The sequence below is a fragment of the Talpa occidentalis genome, unplaced genomic scaffold (assembly GCF_014898055.3).
Source record: "Talpa occidentalis isolate TD23 unplaced genomic scaffold, MPIMG_talOcc4v2.1 talOcc4.13, whole genome shotgun sequence".
NCBI classification, from domain to species: domain Eukaryota; kingdom Metazoa; phylum Chordata; class Mammalia; order Eulipotyphla; family Talpidae; genus Talpa; species Talpa occidentalis.
The window spans coordinates 76,785,641-76,801,254 of NW_023601322.1; the positions used below are offsets into that span (position 1 = coordinate 76,785,641).

General features: G+C 35.1%; 1 protein-coding gene and 1 long non-coding RNA gene across 2 annotated transcripts in view; one reads left to right on the forward strand and one right to left on the reverse strand.

Moving 5' to 3' along the window:
* Positions 1-9,366, reverse strand: part of ADAMTS19 (ADAM metallopeptidase with thrombospondin type 1 motif 19) — a 294,164-nt gene extending 284,798 nt beyond the window's left edge. Inside the window, exon 1 of the mRNA XM_054694450.1 lies at positions 9,312-9,366. The gene's annotated coding sequence lies outside the window, so the exon portion shown is untranslated. The remainder of the gene's footprint in view (positions 1-9,311) is intronic.
* Positions 1-15,614, forward strand: part of LOC129145640 (uncharacterized) — an 89,992-nt gene that overhangs the window by 57,150 nt on the left and 17,228 nt on the right. The gene's annotated exons all lie outside the window — the stretch shown is intronic.

Genomic DNA, 15,614 nt, shown 5'->3' on the forward strand with positions numbered 1-15,614 from the left:
TGAAGGTAAGACCTGAAATCATAAATAGATAGAAGAAAATACAGGTAAAACACTACATGACATACATCTCAGTAACACCCTTAGACCCATCCCCCAAAACAAAGAAAGTGAAGGAAAATATAAACAGATGGGATTACATCAAACTAAAAAGCTTCTGTATGGCAAAAAAAACATTAACCAAAACAAAGAGACACCCCATAGCTAGGGAGAAAATTTGTACACTCCATACAGCTAAGGGACTGACCACAAAGATCTACAAAGAACTCACAAGACTCAACAAAAACAAAGTAAACAATACAGTCAAAAAATGGGCAGAAGAGCTAAAAAGACACTTCTCCAAAGAGGAAATGCAAATGGCTAACAGACATATGAAAAAATATTCAATATCACTTGTAATGAGGGAAATGCAAATCAAAACCACAATGAGATACCATCTTACACCAGTAAAAGTGGCACATATTTAAAAAACTAGCAACAACAAATGTTGGTGAGGATGTGGAGAAAAAGGAACTCTCCAACACTGCTGGTGGGTATGCAAACGGGTCCATCCACTATGGAAAGGTGTGTAGAGGTTCCTCAGACTACTGAAAATGGAGCTACCATATGACCCAGCAATTCCACACCTAGGAATCTACCCAAAGGACACAAAAACATTAATTCAAAAAGATATCTGCACCTCTATGCTTATTGCAGTACTATTTAAAATAGGTAAGAAGTGGAAACAACCTAAATGCCCCAAAATAGATGACTGGATCAAGAATATGTGGTATACACACAATGGAATACTATTCAGCAATCAAAAAGATAAATTCATGCCATTTGCAGCAACATGGCTGAAGCTGGAAGGGATTATGCTCAGTGAAATAAGCTAGAAGGAAAAAGAAAAATATCGGATGGTTTCACCTATAAGAGGAATACAGGGGAAGCAAATAAGGGATCAGGAAAAAATAACAATAAATAAAAAACCCCAAAATTAACAAGCAACTATAAATTAGTGACATTCTTCAGGGGAGGGGAGAGAGAGGGATCAACAGGGGAGGGAAGACCACAAGGGACTATGGTGATGGGGCATGGGTGAATTGGTGATGGGAATTTAGGGCACTATACCTGAGAGGGGAAAGCAAACATGTACAAAAATGAACAATGATGTAAAATATATATAAATAATTTTAAAAATTAAAAATAAAGGTCCAATATATATGTAAAAATCCTCAACTAAATATTATTAAACTAAATTCAACAATGCATTTAGTGGGGTCATATATCATGACCAAGTGGGATTTATTCCAGGGATGCAAAGATGATTCCACATCTGCAAATCAATCAACATTAGGAAAAAGTAAAAATATATGATCACCTCAGCAGAAACTGAAAAAAACATTTCACAAATAAATTATCAATAATGTGACTTAGAGGGTAAGTACCTCAACATAATAAAGGCCATATAGGACAAATCCACAGCTCACATCAAACTAAATAGTGAAAAACTGAAAATTATTCCTCTAAGATCAAGAACAAAACAAGGATGCTCACATTCCTCACTTTCATTCAACATTATATTAGAAGCCCTTGCCAAATAATTAGTAAGAAAAGAATTAATATGCATCTAAGTTGGAAAGCAAGAATTAAAACTGTCACTATTTGCACATGTTTTACATATAGAAAATGCTGCAGATGCCACCAAAAACTGTTAGAATATATGAATTCAGAAATACTTTTAAGATACAAAATCAGTATACAAAATTCAGCAGTATTTCCATATATTAATAGTTAACTATCAACAAGAGAAATTAAGAAAACTATACCTTGGTACAAATGTAACCAAGAAAGTGAAAAACTTTACAATGAAAACTATAAGACAATTATGAAAGAAACAGAAGATGACACAAAGTGATAGAAATTCCATGCTCATGGACTAGACAAATTCATACTCCTAAAGTGTCCATTTTACCCAAACTAATAGAAAGATTCAATGCAGTCCCTATGAAAATTCCCACCATATTTTTCAGAGAACTGTAATAAACAAACTTAAGATATATATGAAACAACAAGAAGCCTCAAATAGTCAAATAAATTCTGAGAAAGAACTGGAGACATCATGCTCTGTGATTTCAAAATATGTTATAGTTATAGTAATCAGAACAGTATGGTATTGCATAAAAACAGACACACATTAATGGAACAGTATAGAGAACCCAGAAATAAACCCACGTATATATGACCCACCCATAAGGACAATTAACTTATGCTAAGGAATGAAGACTATACAATGGAAAAGGACAGTCTCTTCAATGTTACTGGGCAAATCAGATGACCCCACATAAGAGGAAAAGAACTGGAATCCTGTCTTACACCAGGCATAAAAATTAACTCAATATGGATTAATTTTTGAAAATAAGACCAGAAAATATTAAACACCTAGAAGAAAACATAAGTAGTAAAACTCTTTTCTTAGGTCTTAGCAATGACTTTTTTTTTTAATTTGCAAGCAAAAGCAAAACAGTAAAAGTAAAATTAAACTAGGAGGAATACATCAAAGAAAATCATCAACTAACTCCATCAAAGAGTAGAAAATATTTGCATATTTTGCACATATCTGATAAAGGGTTATTATCCAAAATATATTTTAGAAGACGGCATACAATATTTAAAAAAATCTAATTGAAAACTGAGGAGAAGATCTGAAAAGGCACTTTTCAAAAAAAGATATAAGATGGCCAACAGGTACATGAAAAGATGTTAATTATCATGGAAACACACTCACTTGAGAGGCTATTAGAATGCAGACTCTCAAGCCCACACCAAACCCACTGAATTAGCATTTGCATTTTAATAAAATCCTTGAGTACACACGGGCATTAAATTCAAGAATCATTAGTTTAAAGTCTGGAAAAAGGCAGATATTTTTAACCATAAACATCAAAATAAAGGGTGCTTATAGAAATTGTTAATGCAACCAAGTCAATTAAGAGTAGAAATGTATTTTATTATTTCTAAACTTGAAGTCAAAAATCATTAAAAAGACAGTAATGAGGAAATTAAGTGAAACAAATAGAAAACAGAAAGCATGGTAGATAATACAAATTCAAATACTGATATGAGTAGAATCACAGGCTTTTAAAATCCTGCTGAAAGCCACTCACTGTTTCTCCCTGCTCCTCTCCAGGATGGCAATTGTGATTTATATCCAAATGGTGGGAATCAAAAGAGTTTTTCTTAGGATTACGTTGATTTTAGAAGGAGAGAAAACCACGTTTAAAGCACAGTGGCAGGTTTCAAAGTTATTTATTTCTGATGCATCAATATTCAAAACCTTCATTTTGTAGCTACTTTGTTTGACTTAGGTTTCTGGTATTTATTCACATTTTATGTGATATTTTCAGTTTTGGAAAGTGGTAGAGATTGAAGAAACAGCTTCATTATGCCAAAATATTCCAAAATTGCTTTTAGATAATCTTCATGTATGCATGCTTACTATGAACAATTGTGTAATAATTTACCCCAAGATTCAGACAATTAAAACAGCAAACACTTATCTCATATATTTGAAATTTAGGGATTAGGGTAAAACTCACCTGAGCAATTTTGGCTAGCTAGGATGCTAGCTAGGATGCTAGCTAGGACTTTAATTTTCTTCTCTAAGCTGAAGGATCCACTTTTAAGCTTATCCCTGACTGCTGCCACATCTCAGTTCCTGAAGGGCTATTGGACCCAGGGCTTTAGTTCCTTGTCAAGTGGCTCTTTCCACAAGAACCATTAACAATGTGACAGATTGTCACCATGTTTCCCCCATGGTGAGTAATCAGAGAGGAACAGAGGGTCCATCATTTTTTTTTTTTTTGAAGATTTATTTATTTATTTATTTACACAAGCACTGGGTACAGTCAGAATCGTGGGAGGGTGAGAGGATTCACCAGAGCCAGAGCGGGGAACAAAACAGGCAGACTGTCAAGTGCACTGCTGAGGGGAGCAGCGGGCATGGCAGGAGAGGTTTGCATGCCATGTGGGACCCTTGCCAGCGGCCAGGAATATAACCGGCGCTGCAGAGGCTGCAGGCAGCTTTGCAGCCCAGCGCTCAACCGCTGCACCACCGGGGAGGCCCAACATTTTCTTTTCTTGATTAACCTAGTTGATGTACATATAATATCTTTACTTAAACATCCTATAGAAGTAAACTCAAATTTTAACCAGAACATGGAAACAATATATCATTCCTGGCATATTCCATTTGCTAGAAGTGAGTCACTAAATCTAACACATATTCACCATATAGAAATTAAGCTTTACCTCTTGAAGAAATGAATACAAATTATTTGTGGATACACTTTTGTATTTATTAATATTTTATTTTTATTTTTTTTGTTCTCAATGGTTCCTTTTTTTTAATTTTTATATTCCCCATACAATCATGTGGATACACTTTTAAAGCAATCACAATGTATGCGAAAGATTGGCATTGGGATGATGAATAGGTATTCTAGTCTTTCACTAAAAATGAAAACTCATTACCATGTAAGATTTTAAATCTAAAAGTGGCAGATAATACCATGTTTTGTTTAATATATATCTTTTGAACTTACATTTTCTTATTACAAAAGACATCATTTTTCATTGCATTGGAAAGTATAAGAAAACATGAATAAGAAAATGAGATAAATTCATATTTTGATACCTCCAACTAGTCTATTTCCTGACCATCAGTTTTTTCCCTCCAAAAATGATTATATCTACATATACCTATAGATATGTGTGTGTGTGTGTTGGCAAGCTTCCCTCCCCTATTCTATACCTCCATTTATTGCTAAGTGTCACAACTTCGCATACTTTTGCATCGTATTGTTAGTCAGAGGAGTATGATGGCTTCTACTTAACATAACTCTAAAGACAGAGTTTTTCTTTAGAAATTTGATTTCCAGTGGCATTGTTTTCCTAGTTAAATAAAGCTGAATAAATATGAACTGATTTGTGATTTTGGCTGACTTTTTTTAAAAGCAAGTTAATAGCAGATTTTATTTTTTTATTCCAATTGGGGCTTAATTAACACAGACCTCTTAAAAAGGAAAGCCAGAAAAAAACAGCCAAAGACAATGCTTAATCACCATGTATGATAATTAAGTTTCTGACTCTTAATTTTCTGGAACACTTGGGGCCTGGCAGTCACTGGAGGCCTATCAGTGTGCTTTACCAATTGTTCTGACATTTTCCAGTACCAATCTCTATAGGAGCATTTTGTTTTGAAGATTCATTTTTTTTTTTCTGCCTTTCAAGTGAATTCATTTCACTTCTGAAAATCATATTTTACTAATTGTTGTAATCAAGACTTGCAAATGTTTAAGAGTCACAGTGCAAATACAAAAATTGCACAACTTCTACATATTTCTACGATGGGTATATTTGCTGCCATGTATGCTACCAGATACATACAGATAGTGGAGTATCATTTTCTTTTACACAACATAAGCTAAGATGGTGGCTCCACAAGGATATTAGGTCCAAAATTCCTAGTATCTTTGTGTTCTCACTTCCTTAATGTGTGATTTCCGTCCTCAAATTTGCCACATACTCTCAAGATAGATATTGGGCTCCTGTAATGATGACTACATTGCAGATAGAAAGTTAGAACAAAAGAAAAAAACTAAAGATTCCAATCCATTTCCCTAGCTCTTCAAGAATTTTCCCCAAAGTTCACTCAACAGATTCTGCTTACATAACATTAGCCACCCCGCCCCCATATGCAAGTGAGGTCAGAAGTTATGTATTTTGGAATGAACACACTGCTGCCTCTCAAGAATATATAGGTCTGAAAATAACCAATCAGAAGAGAAAAGCTATTGGGTAGGTATGTATGCCATAGGGGAGAAAATCCGATTTTATACCAAGGTGTCAAAGACCAGGAAGAGTGAACATTAGTCTTTAAGTTCCATTATCTTCAACAGATGCTTGGTAGCTATGACCACATAGAATTCTATCCACTCAAGTATTGCAGTTTACCATAAATTATATAAACATTATAAGAACACATCTAAATTTTAACCTATTATAAAAAAGGATGAAGTCTCAGGATTTTTAATTTTTAGTGTGATACCAGGTAAGCCATAATATATGAAGCAACCCAAACTGCCCACAGTAAGCCTGGCCATGGAATTGCTATCAACAATTATCTCATGCTTAGCCTCATTCTTCCAGACCTTAATACAGATCTCTGCCACCGCATTTTGAAAAAATAGTAACCATTAAAGAGCACTTATTGACAAGGAAGTAAAATTATAATACTATTTTATATTTATATAAAACTTCAAAAAATAAACTTATTATTAAAAAAAACCCACAAAACTTCTGTGAGATGAAACAACATTCCACTGGTAAGGGAAACAATTTAGAGTGATTAAATAACTAGCAGGTTACCATCAAATCTATTCATGGTTTAGCTGGCTCTTCAACATCCAACATATACCATCTTCCAACATCATAATTTTTACAAAGGTAGCAGAAACTCAAATCATTACCTCTCAGAAAAGGAAACTCAAGATAAAGGTCTCTGAAACTATAAAATATATAGAAGAAAATACAGGTAAAACACTACAAGACATACTTTACAATAACATTTTTAAAGACTCATCACCCAAAGCAAAGAAAGTCAAGGAAAAGATAAACACCTTGGATTGCATCAAACTGAAAAGCTTCTGCACAGCAAAAGAGACATTAACCAAAACAGAGAGACATCCCACTGATTGGGGAAAAATCTTTGCACTACAGTCAACTGATAAGGGACTGATCACAAAGATATACAAAGAACTCACACAACTCAACAAAAACAAAATAAACAATTCAGTCAAGAAATGGGCAGAAAAACTTAAAAGGCATTTCTCCAAAGAGGAAATGCAAATGGCCAACAGGCATATGAAAATATGTTCAACATCCCTTATCATCAGGGAAATGCAAATCAAAACCACACTGAGATACCACCTTACACCAGTAAGAATGGCACATATCAAAAAAACAAGCAACAACAAATGTTGGTGAGGATGTGGTGGAAAAGGAACTCTCCTACATTGCTGGTGGGAGTGCAAACTGGTCCAACCACTATGGAAAGCTGTGTGGAGGTTCCTCAGTCTACTAAAAATGGAGCTACCATAAGACCTGGCAATTGCACTACTAGGGATCTACCCAAAGGACACAAAAACATTGCTTCAAAAAGACACCTGCACCTCTATGCTTATTGCAGCTCTATTTACAATAGGTAAAACCTGCAAAGAACCCAAATGCCCCCAAATAGATGATTGGATCAAGAAGATGTGGCATATATACACAATGGAATATTATTCAGCAATCAGAAAGATAAACACATGCCATTCACAGCAACGTAGATGGACCTAGAAGGAATTATGCTCAGTGAAATAAGCCAGGAGGAAAAAGAAAAATATCGGATCGTTTCACTTACAGCAGGAATATAGGGAAACCAAATAAGACATCAGTGTAACAAAATAACAACAGTACAAAACATAACAAAGCAAAAACAGACAATTATAAATCAGAGACATATTGCAGGGGAGGAGGAGGGAGAGGGATAAGAGGGAGGGAAGAGCACAGGGGACTGAGGTGATGGTGCACGGGTGCATTGGTGAAGGAAACTATGGCGACTACACCTGAGGGGGTGGGAGGAAGCAAATATTGTTTAAAAATGAACAATGATGTAAAAAAGAAAAAAAAAGAAAAAAGATAAAGGTCTCTGATGTCATGGTCACTAATGAACTAGAACATCATGAAAGCTAAGACCATTCACTAAGTGAACACTGAGCCCACTATGCTGACAGGCAGGTTGCATCTACTTGAGTTACATGACTCATCCTGTCTCAACAATCATGTGGTACATATATGCAGATGATAGAGACACATGCCATCATGGTAGAGATTGTAACATCAACTCAAATGAAATAATCAGGACAAGGTTATGACTTGGATCACATTTTCATTGTGCAAAATCGAAGTCTCTGGAAAGAAAGCCTTCTATAGCCAAAATTTGACTTTATAGACAACCTGATTGGAGTTGAACGAAGACAATTTATAAAGGACAATTGTCATTCATTTTCCAGTGCAAATGTAACAAAAAGCAGCAACATATTTTTTCTTAGAGCAGAAAGTTTAACATTAATAAAGCAAAACTACTTGAAACACTGCTTCAAAAAGACTAGGCAGATCACTTACTATTTAGTTACCTCTTAATAGGCTGAATGTAAACTCTAACATCTGCTCTTGTCTTAAACCATTGAGTTCAGCTATCCATCACATAGTTTTGTTGTTCAGATTACAAACAGGCCTAACATGATTAATCAAGAAAATGACTCATCAGTGAGCACGAGACAGTCATGGACTGCCACTGTTAAAATGCAAATATAATACATATTCATGCATAAACAAGAGGCTGACTCATCATCACTTTGTTAGAATGTCCTATAATGTCTTAATTGACAAATAGCATAAATGGTTTTATAAACAACTTCATCTTCTGTGTGAGGGAAAATTGGCACCTAATTACATATTTTCAAGTACATTAGCTAACTGTGGATTATCTGCTGCAAAACTCAGAAGATAAAGAAAGCTCCAAAACTCATCTATCACCAAAAAGGAACACAAAGTACCAGGGAAAAAACCATAGTTTGTCACCTAGCTTGAAATATAATAAATCTCAGGGAGGTAAGTCTCTTACCTCTAACTGACCATAAATCTTTGAAAAGCTTTTCTAAGCATATAATAAAGACAACTCTGGAGAATTCTAGTTCCCATCTGCTTTTTCAGACTTTGGGTTCCCACCTACTCTGAAATAATTTTCTCTCAGTATATTCCCCAAATGGGACTGTTCTTTGCAAACTGAAGTTTGCTCTAACAACTCCCAATTCTAGGTTTGCCTGGCTCTACTAACCTTTCTCTTCAGGCATTCATAAAGCATGTTGTCAGGCTTGTAATTCATTATTGTCTTTCTCTTGACCCATCAACAAAGACTAATCGATCCTTCCTCAATTCTATAGAAGCTGCCATAAAACAAAAATTTCTGCTGACAAAATTTTGGAATCTTCTATGAACCTATTGATCTTCTGACTGAATAAATTTTGTGACTTACAGAAAAATAGTTAATCACAAGCTGGCTTCCATTCCATGAATGTGTTTTTCTTTGTATTCTTTATAAAGAATTCTTTATATTATTTATACTATTCATCACAGAAATACACAAAAAACACCTCTATCCTTATCATAAAAATTAAACAATGGTTTAGCATCTGTCTCAGAACTCTCAGAGCCCTGTGTTCACTTACCAGAAACTCCTTTGACCATCTAGGCTCGATTCTGAGTGTTTGCTGGATTGTATACCTAAAGACAGAAATAGGAAATGATTAGTCTGGTTATTCCATTGCAGATTTTACTTCATCCTTAAAATACAATCTTGCAACAAGAGGTAAACCAATTCAAATGACAAAGTTGTTTGCCTTCACTAAAAGTTGCCAACTGGCTAGAGAAAGTAAGTTGATTTATAAACAGACTGTAGCTACACCTCTGGGTGTTCATGACCTTGAGATGCTTTGGAAATAGTAAATCTTCTCAATCTCAGAAGGATTCCTAAAACAGTGGACAAACTTCCACACATGTCAAGGCTGCAAAGTGATTTCCTGTAATAACTTTATACAATAATACATCTAAATATATATAAAACAACAAAATTCCTATTAAAAAGGTATTTAGAATAATCATTAAAACCAAAATGACCTAGAGGCTAGGAGGAACACACTCAGTATTACACTGAGCAGGCCATTCTTTCTAACTGTGTTGTAACACCCCAGCAAACCAAGACTTTAGAGAAGTTCAAAGAGAACATTGTGGAATGGCACAATTCAGCCTCAACATCAGATAAAAAATGTTGGAGTGATCTGGATATACACTACATTAAAATAACCACCAGCATGTTTAGGAAGGTTATCTGGTTGTAGCAGGGGAGGTCATGCATAATCTTGGTAAGATATTACATGAAATCCCCACAGTGGAACAAACTGGCAACTGTTCTAAAGTCACACTCACATCTACATTTTTACTTTTTTTAAATTATGGAGATCATGAACACCCAGAGACATAGCTACAGTCTATTTATATATCAACTTACTCTCTCTAGTCAGTTGGCAACTTTTAGTGAAGGTAAACAGCTTTGTCATTTGGATTGACTTACCTCTTGTTATGATATTGTATTTTGAGGATGAAGTAAAATCTGTAACGGAATAGCCAGATTAATAATTCCCTATTTCTGTCTTTAGGTATACAATCCAGCGACACACAGAATTGCGTCTAGATGGTCTTTACGCATGCCCCACCTGTCAAGAGCATAAATTCTAGTACAATTTTGAAGGTGGGGCATGAGCAAAAAAGTCACACTGCAGGTTCCATATAATTATCTTCACCTGAACCCCATAGCAATACCCACTGCAATGGACTGAGTGTACTGTGGTGGTATTCTGAGTGTTTTCAGGATGGATCGAGTCTTCCCTCCTGAAAAGCTTACATTTTTGAGAATAGCAAAAGTGAGCTCAATTTCAAATACCTTTAGAGTTACTGTCATTCATAAACTCTACCAAGCACTATCACTCACTTGAATAGTCCACGGTCTATACAGTTGGGGAACAGTGACTCAAGCAGAAATAACAACCATTCTGTAAATCAAGGTGTACTGGACCAACTTTTTTAAAGATTGTCTTTGGTCACTTTTAAATACAGCAGCAGAGTTGAATTACAGAGGGGACCTTATGTCCCAGAAGTCAAACTGCTTATTATCTGAGCCTTTATATAATATTTTGCCTATACCAACTCTACATTAGCCTCCACCTTCACCCAAATGGAATTCCACATATTAAAGTATGCCAAATTTAACACAATGTAGAACTTCCTAGGCCCAATTTCATATAGTTATGGCCCAATTTCTCAGTTATGGAGATATCAACACAAGTGACTTTCAATAAGCTAAAAAGTCAACTCATAAATCTAGTAATACCACTTACCATCTCTGACCCCACCTTGTGGCAAGAAGACATGATAAAATAGTTCAAGGATACTGTATGAAAGTCTTATCAAAAGCTAAGAGTATTTTTTCCTCATATTCTCCCAAATAAAATTAAACCACTCTAGAAACCTCTAACTCAGAGGAAATCACCAAAAATAACAATTTCCAGTATCAACAATCCACTGAAAATTAGTGGGTTGTGCAACTATCTAATTTATATATAAACTTTACAAAATATACACATTATAGAAATATGCAATCCTTCCCAGAAAAATACACATATTTATAAACTTATAAATACATGTGTATATGTATTTTTCTACTATCACAAACTTAAAATATTTAAAACATTTGACAGGTTTCTTGATTGCACCTCAAATGTGAGTTCATTTCAAGTCCTAAAGTGGTATAATCTTGCCAACAAGCTTATGAGGTTGGAACTGCTATTCCTGTTTTAAAGAATTTCAATTCAGAGGGATTATTTGCATAAGGAAGCCCAGTTTAAAAAACTGAGATATAAATGAATTCCACAATAATTTTTAAAATCAGTATTGAAATTACAGACGCCAAGATAAAAAGTTGTGTTGTTAACATGCAGAGTTTAATTGTACTGATTTGCAATTAATTTATATTTCATCCTGGCTTTGTTTTGTTTCCCTTGGTGAAATTCACAGCCTAAACCTATCATCTGTAAAATAGGAACTCAGTTTAAACCAGGTAATGTTGTGGGCTATATTACCTGTGACATTTGCACATACCAATAAATTTACTGATATTTTATTATTAGATACTACTTTTTGAAGTGATAATTAAGTTTTCAATTTGAAAATAAAGACAATTTTTCCAAGAGACAATGTCAAGGGAAAGATATTTTCAAATACACCGAAAAATTAATAGATCCTTCAATAAAAACTTAAGAGTTGTAAGGCTTAGGAGGGTAGTCTGTTTTGCTGTATAGCATATCTTTTCATTGTTTACCACAGTACCTTTCAAACACTCAAAGATTTGTTATTAAGTTCACTTTTTATCTCATGAAAAGGAAAAAAGAAACGATGCTTATTAATAAAACTTCTGATAAGATTCCATGTATTTAGTAATGTAGTCACTGATTTCTCATATAGGGCATGGCTAGGTCAGTACTGAAGAAAAATTAAATAACCTCACTAACAATCTTAAAGGAATTTTAATCTATGAAAGTCCTTTCCCAAGATTATCACTAAGCAATTTTTAAAAAGCAATGCCTGTGCTCAAAGCTCAGCTAACTCTACGGTCTCATCTACATTAATTTTTAAGTTTCTAAACTATTACTTTTCATAATATTCATTTACAAGTACAACGAACTATGTGAGCCCTCTTTATTTATTTTTAAGATTTTTATTTATTTATTTATACAAGCACTGGGCACAGTCAGAAATGTGGGAAGATGAGAGAATTCACCAGAGCCAGAGCAGGGAGAAGAACAGGCAGACTGATGAAGTACACTACTGAGGGAAGCAGCCAGTACGGCAGGAGAGGTCTGTGCACCATGTGGGACCCTCGCCAGTGGCTGGGGATCAAACTGGTGCTGCAGAGGCTGTGGGCAGCCTCTCAGACCAGCGCTCAACTGCTGCGCCACCTGGGAAGCCCTGTAAGCCCCCTTTATAAAAAAAAAAAAATTTAAAAAAAAAAGAGGTAGTGACTCCTAGGAACACAGGCTAGGGGCCTGTTTCTGGTGGCCAGGAGGGGAGAGGGTTGCTGAAGATTCCTGAGGGTTGCTAAGGGTTCCCTATGTAGGGCATGGCACTGGGAGGCCCAGATTAGGGCACAGTCTACTAGGAATCAATATTAAGCTGTGTGGGATGCACTTCTCAGTGTGGCTGGGGGCCCATTTTTAGCAGACTGAGGAAGCTCCAGACAGCTTTCCATAGTGGTTGGACCAGTTTGCACTCCCACCAGCAGTGTAGGAGAGTTCCTTTTTCACCACATCCTCACCAACATTTGTTGTTGCTTGTTTTTTTGACATGTGCCATTCTTACTGGTGTAAGGTGGTATCTCAATGTGGTTTTGATTTGCATTTCCCTGATAAGGGATGTTGAACATTTTTTCATATGCCTGTTGGCCATTTGCATTTCCTCTTTGGAGAAATGCCTTTTAAGTTCTTCTGCCCATTTCTTGACTAGATATTGGATGGTTTCACTTGTAGCAGGAATATAGACATCAGTGTAAAAAAATAATAACAGTACAAAACACAACAAAGTAAAAACAATTATAAATCAGAGACAACTGCAAGGGAGGAGGAAGGAGAGGGATCAGGAGGAGGGAGGGAAGAGCACAGGGGACTGAGGTGATGGTGCACGGGTGCATTGGTGAAGGAAACTTTATTGGGAATACACCTGAGGGAGTGGAGGGAAGCAAATATTGTTTAAAAATGAACAATGATGTAAAAAAAAATATTTTTTTTAAAAAAAGAATACATAGTATTTATGTAATGTACCTACTTGCCCTGTTAATTTTTTTTCATAAAAGGCATTTTTTTTTCATAAAATGTTACTGCTTTTAACATTTTTTTTTTCTGAAGAGCATTAGCTCTTTTTTTTAAAGATTTTTATTTATACAAAAACTGAGGTACAGACCAGATGTGCAGGAGGGTAAGAGGATTCACCAAAGACAGCAGAGAAGAGAACAGGCAGAGTGAAAGAAATACACTGCTGAGGGCAGCAGTGTGTGAGACAGGAGAGGTCTGCAGTGCCATGTGGGTATTTCCCTGCCGACTGGGATGGAACTCGCACTGCAGAGACTATGGACAGCTTCACAGCACTGTGATCAACCACCTGTGCCACCAGGGAGACCCTCAATTTATTTAAAAACAATGAATACTAACACATCAAATGGGAAAGTGGAATCATATTTTAAAATATTGAAACTTTAAATCTATTTGCCACCAAGTTTAGCAAGGGTTTAATCATAAGCCAATATTATTGAGGTAAATTTAATATTCTGGATTGACACAGGGTCTGAAAATAGTACGGGGTATTTACAATAGTTACTATAAGAATTTCTACAAGAAAAATGTTCAACAGAAGTAACTTGGAATATGTATTCTCTGTCAGAAGTCTAAAATTTATGTATTATCTCCCTTTAAGGGAAGTACTGAGGTCTTCTGAAAAATACAATGAAGACCTTGTAAATGAGTTGAACATAATGTTTGAAATTAATCTTTTTAAAAACTGTTTTTGCTTAGATGCTATGCAGTTTTCCTATTTAAAAATAATTTTACAATTGAAACGCTTCAATGTTACATGAAAGCAATGAATTTTCTAGTAGCTTGAAACATCTACTCTAAAATAAAAATACACATGATTAGCATATAGTATCTTCCAAGTTAGTACACTTTTATTAACAGAACAGCATGGTGTATTACTGTAACACCAAATATTTTCTGAGAATTTCAGAACAATGAAAATACATATGCTAATGATTTGGGGAAAGCATGTAAAGTGTCTGCTGTTTTGAAGATTTTGCCCCCAAAAGACATTTTAATCTTAACTTTTAAGATAAGCTGAAAGTGAAATAGCCAATGTTATGGCTTCAAGTCTGCAACCCAACCATTCTAATTATCTTGCCTGAGGCAGTCACATATTCTTTCTGTGCCTTCAGAAAGATGACAAATGGAGCCAGATTCCATTTCCCTTCTCCTCATTCTACTTGTCTTATTTGCTTGAAACTCCTTTTGAAGCTAAAACAGAATGAGAACTTAGTCCTTTGGATAGTTAATCCCCCTTAAATTCCGCTCATCAACCAGCTTCTAATTAGGGTGGACCTTTTCTCTTCCTTCAGAACTTTTTCTGTGGGATTTAGAAAATCTGGTGAATATTATACACTAAGAATAAACACAGTGTGTTGATGTAATTGGCATTACAAAATAGCTCCCCCAATTAACATAACCTTTTCTTCGTTTTAAAAGAGTAGTCTTTCAACAGGATAGTATTTTTGAAGTAAATGGCAGAAAACTTCAAGATCATTTCAGTTTATGACAATGTGTCTTTCTCCATCTATATGAAGTCCTATATCTGAAAAACATAGCTTCCTTTAATTATTCCAATGCGGAATGAATAGCATAGCATTATATGCTGTTGGTGGATTTACTGGATATGACCAAAATCCAATTACATGAAATCCAATTTGATCTGTTCTGAAAGATTAAGTCTATCAAAAATGTTTATATATACATTACAATGAAAAGGTTTTTTAAAATGGAGGACAGGCATCTGGTTAGGCAAGTAGACAAGATTAAATGGTGTCATTTTTTAGCATATGAATTGATACCTGATGGAAGGTATACAAGCCTTGGGTCTACATTCAATGGCTATTAAGTGTGACTATGAACTATCTCAACTGTTGAAATGGCATCTGTTATGTTTTCTTTTTCATGCAACACATTTAATTAGAATAACTTTACGAAATTATCACAGAGTTGAAGTTCAGGAAATGTAAATGTATTTCCCTTTTCCTTACATGTGTTGGGCCCCTTTCTCCTCACTATCACATGCCATTCCATTATCACTTTTTAAATGAACTTTATCACAATAAACTAATT